The sequence below is a fragment of the Gossypium arboreum genome, chromosome 4 (genome assembly GCF_025698485.1).
Source record: "Gossypium arboreum isolate Shixiya-1 chromosome 4, ASM2569848v2, whole genome shotgun sequence".
Lineage (NCBI taxonomy): Eukaryota > Viridiplantae > Streptophyta > Magnoliopsida > Malvales > Malvaceae > Gossypium > Gossypium arboreum.
In genome coordinates this window covers 34,977,941-34,998,518 of record NC_069073.1, presented here as the reverse complement: position 1 = coordinate 34,998,518, position 20,578 = coordinate 34,977,941, and positions in this window count along the sequence as shown.

The following is a 20,578-nucleotide window of genomic DNA, read 5'->3' as shown; positions in this document are numbered from 1 at the left end:
AAATATGTCATTTGGGTTGTGGTTGATAGGCTTACGAAATCGGCTCATTTTATCCCGATACGTACTGATTACCCACTTGATAAGTTGGCAGAATTGTATATCTCCGAAATAGTGAGATTGAACGGAGTAACTTTGTTAATTATATCGATATAGATATGAGGTTCACTTCGTGATTTTGGAAAGAGTTGCAAGAAGCTCTGGGTACAAAGCTAAATTTTAGTACTACTTTCCATCCACAAACTGACGATCAGTCTGAGCGGGTAGTCTGAGCGGGTAATTCAGATTCTTGAGGATATGCTCCAGTGTTGTGTCCTTGAGTTCCAAGGTAGTTGGGAAAAATATTTACCATTGGTGGAATTTGCCTACAACAACAACTTTCAATCAAGTTTGAAAATGGTGCCTTATGAGACATTGTATGGATGTAAGTGTCGAATGCATTTGTATTGGACCAAACTCAGAGAAAATCAGATTCATGGCATTGATTTAGTCAAAAAAACTGAAGAAAAGGTAAAGGTAATTCATGATTGTTTGAAAGCTGTTTCGAATAAACAGAAATCCTGCGCGAATTTAAAACGGAAAGAGATTGAGTTTCAAGTTGGTGATAAGGTGTTCTTAAAAGTGTTTCCGTGGAAGAAAGTTCTCAGATAAGGCCGGAAAGGTAATTTGAGTTCGCATTTTATTGGACCTATAAGATTACCGAAAGGATAGGGCCAGTAGCATATCAGTTGGCTTTGCCATCTAAGTTGGAAAGGATTCACAATGTGTTACATGTGTCTATGTTACACTGATATCGATCAGACACTTCGCATGTGATTTCATCGACAGAGGTTAAGATTCGACCAGATATGACTTATGGTGAAGAGGCAGTTAAGATTTTGTCTCGGGAAGTCAAACAATTGAGAAACAAAAGTATTGCCCTTGTGAAAGTGTTATAGCAAAGACATAGGGTAGAAGAGGCTACATGGGAGCTTGAGGAAAAAGGGAAGTTAATAAAAGAATAAAAAGGGAAAAATCAAGCAAAATTTGCTCATCTTCTCCATGCCATAGCAGAATTTCTAAGGGTTTCATAGCTTGGGTTTCTTCAACTTTCAAGCTCAATAGTAAGTGCATCCTAGCCCCGTTTTTAATGCTCTTTACATTTTTGAAACCCTAGTAACTCGATTTACCTATTTCTAGCCATATTTTGAAGTAGGGTTCATGTTTGAAATTTGACCCATGTATGACATGCATGTGTTTTCATGTTTAATGGAAGAATATGAAAGTTTGATGTTCGTTTAACTCTTTTACTAAGTGATTTCTAGTGAAAATGGCTAAAAAGGACTTATTTGTAAAGCTTGTAAAATGAGTAGTAAGAGTATGATTTGATGAGAAATGTGGGCTGCTATGAGTATGTTATAAGTTCGGCTAGACTTGGGTAACAAAGAAAATGGACACATTTCATTTTACGAGCCTAGGGCTAAGTTGTAAATATGTGAAAAGTTAGGGGTAAAAAGGTAATTTTGTCAAAGTATGAGTTATGGACTGAATTGAATAATGTGTGTATTAAATCAGTGAAATTTGGTATTGTAAAGTAAGAAAAATGAGGAAAGGACCTTGATCGGGGGAAAAATAAGGTGTACGACGAATAGATCCGTTTTTACTGTTCTGGTACCGAGGTAAGTTCACGTGTAAATAATGCAATGTTATATCCTGTTTAAATGCTTTATTAGTGTATGAATTTCTATGTTTAATTACTATAATGAGTATATGAAAGACATTATCGTCAATGAGAATGACATTGTGAACGAGTTCGACAAAGATGTGACATCGAGAAAATCTCGTTTGAACCTTATGAATAATTTAAGATACAATGTGACATGTCACTAGGAACTATGTGATTATAAGCTCATGAGATTATGTGTATATATGACTATGTGAATCCGGGTGTTGGTCTTATACGTTCTACCGGTGGCTAGGTAGCCCGGCATGTGTTGTGGGTACCTTTCAGCTTGTGTGAGCAGCCCGTGTAGTTACGTCCTGACTGTCAGCTTGTGTGAGTAGACCCGTGATTAGCTCAAGAGCGAGCAATGTGTGATATGTGATATGAGGTAGCATGTGGCTATGTATGAAGCACTATGTGCAAGCTTTCCGTGAATCTGATAGTATTCCAAGTGTTCAATTGGTAAATCAGTAAGTTATTTGACAAGTAAGTCAATGATGAGGAAATATGAGAATGTGCTACGAGTTGGTACAAGTATGTACGTAAAACTCATGCGTAAAGGACTCGGTATGCTATGAACATGTGGTAAGAATGTTGAATGCATATGAGAAAGTTATGCTTGTGAGACTTGATGACATTTATGAAACTTTGCCTTATGTTAATTGTATGATTTATATTGCTTATTATTTGCATGTGAACTTACTAAGCTTTAAGCTTACTCCTCTTCCTTTCCATTTCTTATAGTGTCACCAATCTAGCTCAGGGATCGAAGGATGTCGAAGATTCGATCACACTATCAATTGGATATTTGGGTATAGTTAGTCTCATCATTTTGAGTATGGCATGTATAGGGACTTGGTCTTTTTGTTATATGTCATATTGGCTTAGCCAAATGTGTTGGCTCATGATGGTATTATGATTCATTTTGTATAAGGCCACGAGATGTAGCTTATATTTGTTTCTCGGGTTGTAGCCCTAATCGTTTATGCATGCATGCAATGTGTTATGCTTTGTGATGTGGTTGATGGCTGCTTGCTAGTAATGGATGTCATAAATGGCATATATGTAACACCCCTTACCCGTATCCAAGGCCGAAACAGAGTACGAGGCATTACCTGACTTAACAATACACATAGACGAAAATCGGGCCATAAAATTTCATTTAATTCAAAACTTTTCAAACACATGCATAACAAACAAAGCTAACTATATCATCACATCAAAACATAGGACATGGCACGATTAATTAAACTTATAAACGATAATGGATAAGGACTACATCTCATGATTTTATACGCTAACTCAATGTAGACTGATACGTATGGTCAAAATCATAATAAAAAATACATATCACAAACCAACTTCCTATACATGCCACTCACTTGATATTTCTAATATTTTAATTAATTTTCCCAAAAATGATAGTTTGATAGTGTGATTTTGCCTCCGACGATCTCCAACCCCGAGCCGACCTCCCAATACTAAAGAAATGGAGAGGATGGGTAAGCTTTACGCTTAATAAGTTCATATGAAAATAATAAGCAATTACTGTGACAGCCCAAAATTGACCCTAGTCGGGATGTGGTTTCGGGACCACAAAACCGAGGCATAAAAATAATTTAAAATTTATTTTGATGCCTATGATATATGATAATTTGTGTGACATTTTGATGTTTCGATTTAGTGTTGTAAATGCAATTTCACTAGAAAGGACCTAGTAGTGAACTTTGAAAGTATGATGGGGAAATGTGTGATGACTAGTTGCTCATGCATGCAAAAATAAAGGGATTTGCATGTCAAATTCCCCCCAACATGAAGTGGCCGGCCATGGCAAGAGAGGATGGGCAAAACATGTCATGAAACATGTTTTGTTGGTGCATTAGGGAGAAATAATAAACAAAGGTGTATGGGTAAGAAAAGAATGAAAAAAAAATGTGTGTGTGTGGTATTCCCCCCCATTGCCATGAGTTGTAGAGAAAAAAGAAAAATTTTGTTCATCCTTTCTTTGAGGAGTTTCATGCATGTTTTGGTTGCTAACTTGATGTGCATGTTAGCCATGGCTCAAATCTTTGTTATGCCATGGAAATGGTATTTGGCCAAAGTTGTTATGGTGATAAAGCCATTGCATGCTAAGTGTGAAGCTTGATGATGATGCATGCAATGATGGATTATCTACTTTTGAGTAAGATTTTGAGTTTTCTTTTGTTTAATCATGATTGAAGTTGAAAAGGGCATGATTGTCATATTAAGACCATGATGCATTCATGAGCATGGTTCATGCTTCTTGCATGTTAGTTAAAATTTGTGTTTTGGATGGCTATGGACACCTTGAAATTCGGCCATGCTCATATATGGATATATATGTTTGCACATGATGTTTTGGTTATGAACTAAGTGATGAATATGGTTGTTTAAAGAAGAAGATGTTGAAGAATGATTGTGAAATTGAAGCACATTGACCTAGCACACATATGAGTGCTTGAGTTTTGAACAATACCAAAGTTAACACATTGTTTTGCCCACTAATTTGACATTTCCAGTCAGGCTGGAAAACTGCGTCACTGTCGCTTTAAAAATCATATCTCGAGTTTCAAAACTCGGAAACTGGTTTTGTAAATTTTTCCTGAATTTAGACTCATGTATCCATCCATGGATTTATTTCTAGAATTTTTGGTCGGGCCAATTGGTACAGTTTATTAGTTAAAGTCACCCATGTTACAGGGATCGACTGCTCTGACCTTCGCGCGTTACAACTTGAATATCTCACTGTACAGAACTTTAATACTGGTGCCGTTTGTTTCTAATGAAACTAGACTCAAAATGGAATCTGTACATATAAGGAATGACTCCTAATTCTTTCTGGATAATTTATAGAAAATTTTAAAGTTATGATAGGGGACCCAGAAACCGTTCTGGCCCTGTCTCACAATAGCTTTAATATCTCTTAACATGTAACTCCTATGACCATTTCTGTTTCTTCCATATGAAAATAGACTCATCAAGGTTCATTTACATAGCTTATTCACTATTTAATACCATTCCTACAAATTTTGGTGATTTTTCACATTCACGTCACTGCAGCTGGCAGCATCTGTTTTTAAGGTAGGTCTTACCTATTTGGTAGTCTCCATGAACCAACTAGTCTTGCCATACATAGGTTCATATATGATCATTTTAACCATGCTAATGGCTGATCATGTGACCAACATTCCATTTACAATCCATGGTCACATCATGACACCAAATATATACATATACAAACCGCAAATAGTCTAAGTCGACATTTCACTTTTACGAGCCATTTTCGCATGGCCGCATAACAAATACATCACAACATATTTAACCAACAAGGGTAGTCCTATACATGCCATTTCAAAGTTCAACCAAAATTTATACCAAAATTAGAGACGTTGATAGTGTGGATGACTTCGATTTTATTGATCCCGAATCCCATTGCTATCGAGCTTAAATCTATAAAACAGAGAGCCAAAGCAACGGGTAAGCATTTTTATGCTTAGTAAGTCTCAAGGAATATAATAAACTCTAATTACAGCAATACATTCACATAGCCAAATGCATCATTTCATTAATACACATTCTTACTTCACACTTCATCATTATATACTTTCACAAAGTATCAATCAATTCAATAACTGAAATTCATTAGTCGATTGAGCTTAATGTTGCTCAAACATGTCGACTTTCCAATGCACATATAAACGCATCTTTATTCTTTGGGCTTCTCGAGTGTCCTAATTGAATTTATTACAGCAACCAACACTCACCTCCAGCCCAAGATTCTTCGAATATAACCGGATATAACCACGCACAAATGCCTTCGGTCTTAGCCCGATAGAATGTCTCGCATTTAATGCCTTCGGTCTTAGCCCGGATGTAGCCACTAGCACAATTGCCTTCGGTCTTAACTCGGATATAATTTCCAGCATAATTGTCTTCGGGCTTAGCCCGATATCATTCAATTTCTCATGCACACATACATCAATAATCATTGGACATACATATTTCATTCTCGCATTAAGGCTCAAACACAATTATAATCACTAGCATAATCGCTTCGGACTTAGCCCGGTATTATTCAATACTCATACACACATAAATCAATAATCAATACATCCATATTTCATTCCACATAATTCAAGTAAGGTCACTTCTTGAGGACTTACTCGGATGTTGTCGAACGGCTTTTACGGCTATTCGATCACTTTTTCCTTCCCTTGTCCAATTGTGGCCCTCTTAGCTCTTGAGCTAATTCAAACAAATTCAATTTATTAAAACCTCATTGTGCTAGCTTATGGCCAATATGACAAGGAGTTTAAATGGTCATATGGCCACTCTTAGCTTGAATACACAATGGTCATGCACATTTTATACTACATCAAGCAATTCAATACAATTTATTCGAGCATCAAGGAAAAGCTAAGGCCTTCAATAGGCTACCCAAGGCCAATATTCCTGCATATGTTGAGGCCAATTATGCACTTAATACCTCACAAAACAGCATGCATTTTACTAGTTAATGCTTTGCATATTGTAGCTCAAAACTTATAATATAGCATCAAGCACTCATATGTGTGCTAGGCCGAATGTGCTTGCAATTTCACAATCATTCTTCAACATCTTCTTCTTTAAACAACCATATTCATCACTTAGTTCATAACCAAAACATCATGTGCAAACATATATATACATATATGAGCATGGTCAATTTCAAGGTGTCCATAGCCATCCAAAACACAAATTTTAACTAACATGCAAGAAGCATGAACCATGCTCATGAATGCATCATGGCCTAATATGACAATCATGCCCTTTTCAACTTCAATCATGATTAAACAAAAGAAAACTCAAAATCTTACTCAAAAGTAGATAATCCATCATTGCATGCATCATCATCAAGCTTCACACTTAGCATGCAATGGCTTTATCACCATAACAACTTTGGCCAAATACCATTTCCATGGCATAACAAAGATTTGAGCCATGGCTAACATGCACATCAAGTTAGCAACCAAAACATGCATGAAACTCCTAACACAACCTCATACATACCTTAATCTTGATGAAAACTTAGCCAAATCTCCTTCTAGATCTCTTCCAAACCAAGCATGAAGCAAAAATCCTCCTTCTTCCTTAGTTTTGGCTCAAAGAAAGGATGAACAAAATTTTTCTTTTTTTCTCTACAACTCACTGCAATGGGGGGAATACCACACTCACACACATTTCTTTTTCATTCTTTTCTTACCCATACACCTTTGTTTATTATTTCTCCTAATGCACCAACAAAACATGTTTCATGACATGTTTTGCCCATCCTCTTGCCATGGCCGCCACTTCATGTTGGGGGGAAATTTGACATGCAAATCCCTTATTTTTGCATGCATGAGCAACTAGTCATCACACATTTCCCATCATACTTTCAAAGTTCACTACTAGGTCCTTTCTAGTGAAATTCGATTTACAACACTAAATCGAAACATCAAAAATGTCACACACAAATTAACACATATCATAGGCATCAAAATAAATTTTAAATTATTTTTATGCCTCGCTTTTGTGGTCCCAAACCACATCCCGACTAGGGTCAATTTTGGGCTGTCACAACTCTCCCCACTTAAGAAATTTTCGCCCCAAAATCTTACCGTAAATAGGTTTGGATATCGCTCTTCATAGAGTTCTCGGTCTCCCAAGTAGCTTCTTCTATCCTGCTTGAGCCATAACACTTTCACCAATGGAACCCGCTTGTTTCGCAACTCTTTCACTTCTCGTGATAGGATACGAATCGGTTCTTCCTCATAACTCATATTAGCTTGAATTTCAATTTCGATGGACTAATCACGTGCGATGGATCGGATCTATAGCGTCAAGCATCGAAACATGAAAGACATCGTGAACCTTTTTGAGTTCGGGGGCAAAATCAAACGATATGCCACCGGACCGACTCGCCGGATATCTCATATGGCCTAATGAACCTCGGCTCAACTTTGCCCTTACGGCCAATCGAGTATCTTTTTCCAAGGCGATACCTTGAGAAACACTTTATCACCCACCGATACTCGATATCCTTACGCTTCAGATCCGCTGCATTTACTTCTCGACGATCGGAGGCTATCTTCAGACTTTCACGGATTACTTTCACTTTCTGCTCAAAGATCCCTAATCAAATCCACCACGAAAATCTTGCTTTCACCAAGCTCACCAAAACAATGGTGTACGGCATTTACGAATCGCACAAAGCCTCGTAGGGTGCCATCTTAATACTTGATTGAAAGTCGTTGTTGTAAGCGAATTCAATCAACGGCAAATACCGCTCCCATGAACCACTAAACTCGAGGACGCAACATCTTAACATATCCTCAAGTATCTCAATTATCCGCCGGATTGACCATCGGTTTGGGGTGAAAGGCGGATCTGAAATGCAACTTGGTACCCAAAGCTTCTTGCAACTTTTTCCAAAATCGCGAGGTAAATCTCGGATCTCTATCCGACACGATGGAAATAGGCACCCCGTAATTTCACAATCTAAGAAACGCATAATTCGGCTAATTTGTCCATTGAAAATCCGTGACGACGGGACAAAGTGGGCCGACTTAGTCAATCGATCTACCACGACCCAAACCGCATCCTTCTTACTTGTCGACAATGGCAATCCGGATACAAAGTCCATTGTGACTCGATCCCATTTCCACTCGGGTATCGTGATTGGTCAAGTAATCTCAAGGCACCGATGTTCCGCTTTCACTTGTTGACATATTAAACATCTCAAACAAAGTCGAGATGTCTCGCTTCATACCATGCCACCAAAACCGACGTTTCAAATCATTGTACATCTTCGATTCCCCGTGGATTGCCATTCGCTACAATGGGCTTCATTCGAATTATCGAAATGAGTTCAATTCTTTGGAACACACGACGACTTTTGAACCTCAAACAATCGTCATCATCGATTTGAAATTCGAGTCCTTGTTCGCACACACTCAAATTTCGCTTTTGCGTACCAACTCGTCGTCGACTTTCCGAGCTTCGAATTTGATGTATCAACAAAGGGTTTGGCTTTCAATTCAGCTACTAATACACTATCGGATCGAATGCATAAGTGCACGCTCATCGCTCGAAGTTTAATAATGATTTACGACTCAAGGCATCCGCAACCACATTCGCCTTTCCCGGATGATAGTCAATGATCACTCATAATCCTTTAACACTCGAGCCAACGCCTTTGTCGCAGATTTAAGTCTCTTTGGGTCATCAAATATTTGAGACTTTTGTGATCCGAGTACACATGGCACCTTTCACCAAATAAGTAATGTCGCCATATCTTTAAGGCGAACACAATGGCGCCAATTCGAGATCATGGGTCGGATAATTTTTCTCGTGTGGCTTTAATTGCCTCGACGATAGGCCACAACTCGACCTTCTTGCATCAATACGCAACCTAACCCAAGGAGGAGGCGCCACTATAGATGACAAACTCTTTGCCGATTCGGGTTGCACTAAAATTGGGGCTTCACCAAATAAGTTTTCAGCTGATCGAAACTTTTTGGCATTTCTCCGTCCATTCAACTTAACATCCTTTTGGAGTAAGCCGTCATCGGCGTGGCTATCGTTGAGAAGCCTTTACAAATTGTCGGTAATAACCTAAGAAGCCCCAAAAAGTCGAACCTCAAGAATATTTCTGGAGGCTTCCAATTAAGTATGGCTGAAATTTTATTCGGTCGACTCGAATACCGATCAGATACCACATGACCCAAGAAGCTAACCTCTCTAACCGTAACTCACACTTGCTGAAATTAGCATATAATTGCTTATCCCGTAAGATTTGCAAAGACTAACCGCAGTGTTCAAAGATGTTCGGTCTCATTTCTTGAATAGACCAAGATGTCATCAATGAACACGACTACTTAATCGATCCAAATATGGTCTCAAGATCCGATTCATTAAATCCAAAAATACCGCAGGGGCATTAGTGAGCCCAAACGGCATCACTAGGAACTCATAGTGACCATATCTCGCTCAAGGCGCCTTGGGTACGTCCAATCTCGGATTCGCAATTGATAATAGCCCGATCTCAAATCTATTTTCGAGAACACCGAGGCTCCCTTCAGCTTGATCGAACAAGTCATCAATACGTGGCAACGGATATTTGTTCTTTATCGTCGCTTTATTGTCGACGATAGTCGATGCACACCGCATGGTTCCATCCTTCTTCTTCACGAACAACACCGGCGCACCCCAAGGCGAAAAACTCGGGCGAGCAAAACCTCTATCCACCAATTCTTGCAACCGAAGCTTTCAACTCCTTTAATTCGTTGGTGCCATACGATACGGAGCTATCGAAATTGAGTGGTACCAGTACCAATTCGATGCCAAATTCTATTTCCCGAACAGTGGTAAACCCGCAATTCTTCGGGAAAACATCCGGTATTCACAAACCATCGACACGATTCGGGTTTCTTTTCCGATTCCTTGTCATCGAGCACGATGCAAGGTACGCCGCACCCTTTTCTTACATATTTTCGCCAACATCACCGATATTACAAATGGCAACCCCTTTAAGTCCGTAGACTCAACTCAATTATTTCATTATTCGCGCACCTCAAATCGATAGTCTTGCTCTTGCAATTTACAACCGCATCGTGCATGGTCAACCAATCCAAACCAAGAATAACGTCGAACTCATCGAACGGCAAAAGCATCAAGTCCGCCAAAAACAAGAACCTCGGAACACTAGGGGACTTTTCTTGCACACTTTGTTGACAAGCACGTAATGACCCAAGGGTTTGACACCGAATTACAAACTCAAGAGACTCAATAGGCAAAGTCTTATCGATGCTAAGGTTTCACATATATATGAATGAGTAGAACCAGGTCAATCAAAGCAATCACATTTGTATTGAAAAGAGTGAAAGTACCGGAATGACATCCGGAGAGGCAAGATCCTCACGTGCGCGTATGGCATAAGTCCTGCAGAGCACGAGCCTCGGATCGATGGTAGCATCTCTAGATCCTCTCGACCGCCAACGACATTGCCCATATTTCTAGGTGGCCTACCTCGAGCAAAGGTAGCACCCGGTTTCCACTCGACTTACATTCTGCTCATGCATCCTCGGCAATCCTTCATAAAGTGGTCGGCCGACCCACACTTATAGCGAGGAGCGATCACGAAACCAACAGCTCCCGAATGCCATTTGCCACAATGTGGACACTCCGCCTCTCTCGGCGATCATTTCCACCATCGGCGATCAAGTGACTCGTGTGGTCACGGGGGTCGATCGCGTCCTCGCCTAGAAAAGCCCAAACGCCTCTAGACCGGCTCGCATCATCTCGAAATCTCTTTGATGCTTGTTGAAGAGACTTTCCGAGGACCTCTTTCGAATTCTCCAGTTCCCACATCGCTTTTTGTTTCTCCTTTCTAAGCTCTTCTACTTTACAAGCTCGCTCAACAAGTACTACGAACTCTCGATCTCGAGAATGCCAACGAACATCCTTATATCATCATTCAGCCCATCCTCGAGCGCCATACATAATGGCTTTGGACGAAATGCATTCTCGCTGCATCGGCTAAGCCTCACAAATTTTCGTTCGTAGTCAGAATCGACATAGAACCTTGCTTAAGGTCAAGGAATTCCTTCGCTTTTGGTCGATGAATCTCGATCGATATACTTTTTCTAACTCGGTTTGAAAGAATTCCCAAGTCACTTGCTCTCTAGGTACCACAAGTCGAGTACTCCACCAATAGTAGGCGGACTCACGTAGCAAGGAGATGGTACACTTTAAGCACTCATCGGGTGTACAGGATAGCTCATCGAACACCGGATAGTGTTATCCAACCAAAATTCAGCTCGTTCGCATCATCATCATCCGTAGCCTTAAATTCAAGTGGCCCCATGTTTTGAATCCTATCGATCGGGGCTTACTTGACCTTATTTGGTCGATCCACCGGAGGTATTGTAGGTGCGGGGTTGCATTTGTCGGGAATGGAGGTTGTGGAACAGCCGTGTTAGTTCGAATGTATTGATTAAACCATTCGCTCATCACACTATAAAAGGCTTGCCTAGCCTCATCATTCGGATTGTTGTCCATAGGTTGAGAGTCCGCCGGCGCTGTCCCTTGCGCGGAGCAGCGCCACACTCTCCACATCATCACTATCGCTTCGGTTGGGATCGGGATCCATTGCTATAAACAAACACAAAGTCAAATTGTCGAAATCACCACACTATCGATTCATCATTTATTGGCATGTATAGCTAGACCCCAAACACATCACGGTAGTCCTAGAATCGACTAAACTCGGCTCGATACCAATAAAATTGTAACACCCGAACGAGACCATCGCGGATTAGCCGGACACGAGGTTAACAAACCAAGTTCACTTGTTTTGCCCGCAATTTGACATTTCAGTCGAGTTGGAAAAGCTGCGTCACCGTCGCCTTAAAAATCATATCTCGAGATATGATTTTTAAGGCGACGTGACGCAGCTTTTCCACCGACCGAAATGTCAAATTGGTGGGCAAAACAAGTGAACTTGGTTTGCTAACCTCGTGTCCGGCAATCGCGATGGTCTCGTTCGGGTGTTACAATTACTACCATCCTTTTCAAGATAAAACACTATAATTGTACAATTACACATATTCAGATGTGCTATTTTTGGAGTCCCAAAGTAATAAAAATCATATCTCAAGTTACAAAACTCGAGATCCAATTCCGTAAATTTTCTATGAAACTAGACTCATATGTCTACTTACTAATTTTTTTCTAGAATTTTTGGTCGGGCCATTTAGTACAGTTTATTAGTTAAAGTCTCCCTGTTTGAGGTATGACTACTCGACCCTGTGCACTACTTAACCAAATTTCTCCTCAGAAAGAATTCCAACGACCAATCCGTTTGTTTCCCTTAAAATTAGATTCAATAAGAAATCCATGAATGTAAGGTATGACTTCAATTATTTTTGTACAATTTATGGTGAATTTCTAAAGTCAAAACAGGGGATCTCAAATTCATTCAGACCCTATTTCACAAGAATTCAAATATCATACAATATAGAATTCTTTTGCTTCCCCTGTTTCTTTCATGTGAAAATATACTCATTAAGATTTATTTCCATAATTTTTTTTAAATTTAATTCAACTTACACAATTTTTTGTGAATTTTCAAAGTCATGCACTGCTGCTATTTAATACTGTTTTACTGCTAAAGTTCACTTTTACACAATTTCACTTAATCCATTCCATTTTACCGAGGTTCGCTCAAATATTGAGCATATTGCTCATAAATTCAAATAAACATATACTTGCACTTGTTCATCACATAATCACTTTCACATGTATTTTCATTTAATTGATTCCCCGTTGAATTCATCGGAATAATAACAGATACACAATTGCCTGCACATTTTCCCATTTCCACACTTGTAGCCAAAGTTATCTGGTACGCATAGTAGCCTGCACTTAGTACTACAAATGCGACCAATAGTCTGGTACACGTAGTAGCCTGCACTTAGTACTACACACGTGACCTCACCATCTAATACACGTAGTAGCCTGCACTTAGTACTACACACGTGATCACAGCTGCACGCATAATAGCACGCACTTAGTACTACACATGCGACCTCACAATAGATCATTCAGATCGCTTTTATTCAAGGTTCAATCGGAAATTCCTCACTTTTCAACATTTTACTAAATTGTCTCGTAATCAATTTAAATTCATAATTTACATCAAATAACCATTTGATAGGCGACCACATTTCATATGATATCAAAATATAATAACATAAAAAGAATCGATAGATTATTTATGTACAATTTACTCAAGTGTCGATCTCACTATCCATAGTACCAATTGTCCATTCATAGTATAATAAGACACAACTCAAATATCAAATCAGCTTTTAAGAATTTACATAACATATATCACATATTGCATGTATCACTTGTCATGTATCTTTATTTTCTTGCATTTCATGTAACATTCTTTCATGTCATATTTCCACATCATAAACACCATTCCATCAACTTTTCCAATATATTAAATCATAAAATATATGCAATAATATTAAGAAATATAATTCAAACATAACATTGCATTTTTATTATCATACGAACTTACCTCGATTCAAAAACAGTAATTTACCATTTTAGTCCATAACCTGGTATTTTCCCAATTTAAGCCCGAATCTCGATTTCCTTCATCTATAATATCACATTTAGCCTAATAATTAGTCATACTATTCATACGGGTCCAAAAATTATATTTTTAAAAATTTTCATTTTGACCCCTAAACTTTTGCATATTTACACTTTTGCCCCAAGGTTCAGAAATTAAACTTCATCCTATTTTCTTATGTTTTATGACATGCTGATCATTATTCCCTTCTATGGAAACATCAAATTCTCACTCTAACATGCACTTATAACTATTAGGTATTTTTACCGATTAAGCCATTTTGCTCGTTTTCACTTAAAACCGAGTAGCACAAGTTGTCTAACATAATTTAAAACCTCATATTCTATTATAAAACACCAAAATACACAAATTTCACCTATGGGTATTTTTTCCAAATATGAACCCTAGGTTGAATTATTGCTAGCATAAGCTAAATCAAGTTACTGGGACTCCAAAAACGTAAAAATCATTAAAAGCGAGGCTAGAACGGACTTACAATCGAGCTTGGAAGCTTGGAAACCCTAGCCATGGAGTCTCCCTTGGTATACACGTCCATGGTGAAGAAGATGACCAAAATTGGCTTTTAATTTTGTATTTTAATTCATTTTACCCCTAAATAACCAAAATGCCCTTACTACTAAACTTTCCAAAAATTCCATTCATGTCCAATATTTGTCCATAAACTTTGAAATTGGTAAAATTGATATTTAAGACCTCCTAATTAATATTTCAAAGCAATTTCATACTATAAACTTCTAGAATGCAAGTTTTACAACTTATTTAATTTAGTCCCTAACTTCAAATTAAGCACTTTATGCATAGAATTTCTTCACGAAATTTTCACACAATCATGCAATCATATCATAGACCTCAAAATAATCATAAAATAATTATTTTTATCTCGGATTTGTGGTCACGAAACCACTATTCTGATTAGGCCCTAATTCGGGATATTACAATATATGCTTCATGAATGAATTGGGACTAATAGGTATGACCATAGCTATGGTATAATTGAGTAGATTGAAAGTAGGTTTATAATGATGAATAAATATAAAATTGGTGTGGAATGACATATGAAAGTATGATGGTTTGAATATGTGATATGTTAACATTACAAAGGCATGGACTAATCATGACTGTGAGAAATTGAGTGACTAAATTTGTTATGTTACATGCTATCAAAAAATTTTAAGTATGTGAGTGTCTAAGGGTGACAATAGGCTTGGAAAATAGCCTCAAAGTTTTCCACACAAGTATACACATGAGCATGTGTCTAGGCCGTGTGTGACACACGGTCTGCCACATGGGCTTGTGATCCGACCGTGTGTCCCTTGCACCCTAATTATGTAAAATAGAATGCCCAGTAGTAAACACATGGGCAGAGACACCGCCGTGTATCCCAACCGTGTGAAGAACATGGCCTCAGGACATGGGCGTGTGCCCTGGCCGTGTGAAGTCTGCATTTGATTTTTTGAATTTAATTCGCCACACGGCCTAAGCACACGGGTGTGTGACTTGGCCTTGTGACCTTATTTTGTTGATGATGTCATAAATAGAGAGTTACATAGGCCATGGACACGAGCGTGTCCCAAGCCACATGGGCATGTGTGACCACACGACCTACCCACACAGGTGTGTGACCCCTATTTTGATGAAAAATTTTCTAAGTGCTGTAAAAGTTCTTAAAATTCTCAGTTTTGTCCCAAACCACTCCCAATGTATATTTTAGGCCTCGTAGGCCCGTATAAGGGGCATTACGTAGGTGAATGAATGATTTTTAAATTAAATGGAATGTTACTGCTCGATTTTATATGAATGTGTACGTTTATATCCGGTAACGCCTCGAACCCTGTCCCGGTGTCAGATATGGGTAAGGACTGTTACATTAACAAAGTCTATTGTCAGTCTCTCCCATATCCATTATGGAATTAGAATTGGTTGGAGCAACCCAGATGGAAACTGATGCTCAGCCTTAACTTGCTAGCAAGTCAAACACTTTGATACAAATTCAGTTAACTCACATTTAAGACTCGGCCACCAATACGCTTCCCTCAAGTCATGATATTAGTAGTACCAGGATGCATAGCATAAAGGTTACTATATGTTTCATGAAGTATAGAATATCTCAAATTTTGATCGTTCTTCCTGAAGTACAGAATATCTCAAATTTTGATTGTTAGGCACACAATATCTCCGTCTAAAGCACAAAATTCGATCAGAATAAATCCCAAAATCCTCTGTCAACCCATCTTCAACTTGTTTAAACTGAGGTGTTAGATTTTCATCCAAACTCTACTTATCTTTAATTTCCTAAACCTAAACAGGCTTTACTTATAATTCAGCCAAGATATCCCCTATCATCATACAAACTCAAGCGAGCAAACATAGCCCTCAAATTAGACATTGTCTTTCTACTTAGGGCATTAGCCACAACATTTACCTTTCCGGGGTGATATTTGATTGTACAATCATAGTCCTTCAATAATTCAATCCATCTATGTTGCCTCAAATTAAGTTCCTTTTGAGTAATAAGATACTTGAGACTTTTTTTATCAGTGTAAATAATACACTTCTCACCATACAAGTAATATCTCCAGATTTTAAGAGCAAAGATAACAGCTGCCAATTCCAAATCATAAGTGGGGTAATTACCTTTATGTGGCCTAAGATATCTCGAGGCATAAGCTATAACTTTACCATCCTACATTAGGACACAATCAAGCCCAACATGCGAGGCATTACTGTACATAACATACTCATTTCCATATTCTAGTTGAATTAGGACAGGAGCTTCTTTCAACACATATTTTAACTTTTCAAAACTAGCATGCTGCTCTCAATAGCTTAGTCAATGGGACCACTATTAAGGAAAAACCCTCAACAAACCTTCAATAATACCCGACAAGACCAAGAAAACTCCAAATCTCTAAGATATTCTTCGATTGCTTCCAATCTAAGATGGCTTCAACCTTTTTGAGATCTACGTGAATACCTTCAATTGATACTATGTGACCCAAAAACATAAATTCCTTCAACTGGAATTCACACTTATTGAGTTTAGCAAAAAGTTGTTTTTCACAGAGTATCTGTAGGACTACTAATATCCATCATGTTCGGTTTTTGTTTTGGAATATACCAAGATGTCGTCAATGAATACAACGATGAACTAATCAAGGAAGGGCTAAAAGAATCGGTTCATAAGATCCATGAAGGCTACTGGCACATTAGTCAACCCAAAAGGCATAACAAGAAACTCATAATGTCCATAACGAGTCCTAAAAGTAGTTTTGGGAATATCAGATTATTTTACTTTGAGTTGATAATACTATATCTCAAGTCAATTTTGGAAAAGACAGTTGCACCGCTGAACTGATCGAATAGGTTTTCAATCCTTGGTAGGGGGTACGTATTCTTGATAGTTAGCTTGTTCAAATGTCGGTAGTCAACTCATAATTGTAATGTACCATCTTTTTTCTTCACAAATAAAACTAGTTCGCCCTATGGTGAAACACTTGGTCTAATAAAACCTATATCCAACAGTTCTTCAATTGTACCTTTAACTCTATAGGTTCTTTAAGTGCCATGCAGTAGGGAGCAATGGACATCGGTGTCGTTCCTAGTAACAATTCAATACCAAATTCTACTTCCTACTCCGAAGGTAACCTTGGTAATTCCTTAGGAAACACATCCGGAAATTCCCTTACTGTATCAATGCTATCAATTGAAGGATCAATGGCACTTGCATCTCGAACATAAACAGAAACACTTCGCACCCCTTTCGCACCATCTTTTCCACTACTATAGCAGAAATCACATAGGAAAAATAATTTTGATGTTCCCCAACCATAACAATTTCTTTTCTAGTATTTGTCACTAAAGTTACCCTCTTCAAAGCATAATCCAAACGAACTTGATTCTCCATAAACAAGTCCATTCCCAAAATTAGATTGAATTTATTAAAAGGAAGTTTTATCAAGTTGACGAGAAATACCTCTCCATGAACCTATAAAGGACATCTTTAATAAAATTTTATGTAACACCCCGAACCCGAGACCGTTGCCGGTGTCGGACACGAGGGGTTAACAAGCCAAAACCACTTATGGCACCGACCAATTTGACATTCCCAGGCAAGCTGGAAAACTGCGTCGCTGTCGCCTTAAAAAGCATATCTCGAGTTTCACAACTCGGAAACTGATTCCGTAAATTTTACCTGAATTTAGACTCATATATCCATCCATGGATTTATTTCTAGAATTTTTGGTCGGGCCAATTGGAACAGTTTATTAGTTAAAGTCGCCCATGTTACAGGGGTCGACTACACTGACCTTCGCGCGTTACAACTTGAATATCTCTCTGTACAGGGTTTCAATACTGATACCGTTTGTTTCCAATGAAACTAGACTCAAAAAGGAATCTTCACATATAAGGAATGACTTCTAATTCATTCTGGATAATTTATGGTAAATTTTCAAAGCCGCGACAGGGGACCCACAAACCGTTCCGGCCCTGTCTCACGAGAACTTTAATATCTCTCGGTATACTGATCATATGATCGTTTTGTTACTTTCATATGAAAATAGACTCGTCAAGGTTCGATCACATAATTCATTCACTATTTAACACCATTCCTACAAATTTTGGTGATTTTTCACATCCACGTCACTGCTGCTGGCAGCCTCTGTTTTTAAGGTAGGCTTTACCTATATTGTAGTTCCCATGGACCAACTATAGTCTAGTCATACTTAGGTCCACATGTGATCATATTTAGCCATTCCAATGGCTGATCATGTGACCAACTCTCTCATTCCAAACCATAATCACATCATGAAACCAAATATAATTACAAACCACATATGGTCAAATTCCATACTCCACTTTTACGAACCATTTTCGCATGGCCGTACACATATACATCACAAGTACTTAAAACAACCGAGGGTGGTCCTATACATGCCATATCCGAACTCAACTAAAGGAGTACCAAAAGGGCTTTGATAGTGTGGTTGACTTCAACTTCTATGATCCTGAATCCGATCGCTAACGAGCAAAATCTATAAACAGAGAAACAAAGAAACGAGTAAGCAATTTATGCTTAGTAAGTTTGAGCCATAATATACACACAACCAAAGCATAGCATTCAAGCAGCTAAACAATAATTCATATGCACAATTTCTCAAAGACATGCTTACTTCACAATCCCAACTCTTATATTCAATGACGCAAATAACGGCCTAGTTAATGCCGATAGTTCATTTATCATTAGAGCGAATATTCAATGCGATTTACTCATAGTGTGCAAAGCACACACAAAACATACCTTGTTGTTGGGAATTTCACATGTGCAATAACTGAAAATTTTCCAGCAGCTTATAAATTTCAATTCACATACCTTCGGAGTTTATCCGGATATAGCTACTGCTCAAAACACCTTGGGACATAGCCCGTTATGGTAACCCGCACAAATGCCTTCGGACTTAACCCGGATATCACAACTCGCACAATTGCCTTGGGCTTAGCCCGTATCATAGCTCACACAATTGCCTTCGGCTTAGCCCGATATCATAGCTCGCACAATTGCCTTCGGCTTAGCCCGGTATCATAACTCGCACAATTGCCTTGGGCTTAGCCCGATATCACTCGAACATTCATACACATCTTTGTTTCATTTTCACAACAAAACATTTATGCACAATTCACTTAATAAAAATATCATTTCGGCTCAATGGCCATATACAAGGCGAATTTCGATTGCTTATTACTTCATTCAATCGAATCAAAATCTAAGTTTCGATACTCAAAACTTACCTCGGATGTTGTCGAACGATTCCGATGGCTATTCGACTACTTTTTCCTTCCCTTTATCGGATTTGGTCCCTCTTTGCTCTTGAGCTTAATTTAGCAAATAAATTGATTCAATCATTTGAGTATCAAAAAGAGGAACTCAAGGCACTTAGCCCACATATATTCACTAGACATTAAAGTCACATAAGTACGAATTCATGAATCGACTCAACACACAAAGCCTTCAACATGCTTACTCATGGCGAACAACACAACCTCTTAGGTACTCATTCATGGGCCGATTATGCATGTTGATGTTGAGGCCAATTACATGTTTAATACCACACATGCATGGCACACATTTTACTAGCTAATGCTTTACATATTGTAGCTCAATACACATCTATCATTTGCTTCATAATCAAAACACAATCACATGAAAATACATACTTTGAGGTAGTATATATGTCATTCCAACACATCATGTGCAAACATATGTATATATATAGGTGCATGGCAATCTCAAGGGTTCATACCCATCCAAACACAAATTTTACCAATCAAGTAACAAGCATAAATCATGCTCATGAATGCACCATGGCGAATACATCACAACCATACCCTTTTAACTTTGGTCATGGTTAAACAAAGAATTCAATGTCCTACTCAAGAATACTAAAAGAAATTTCAAGAGTAGTAAATCCATCATTACATGCATCATCAACAAGCTTCACATTTAGCATGCAATGGCTTTAACACAATATCAACCTTGGCCAAATACCATTTTCATGGCATAACAAGGATTTGAACCATGGCTAACATGCACATCAAGTTAGCAACCAAAACAACCATGAACCTCATGACACAACCTCAAACATACCTTAATCTTGATGCAATTATAGCGAATC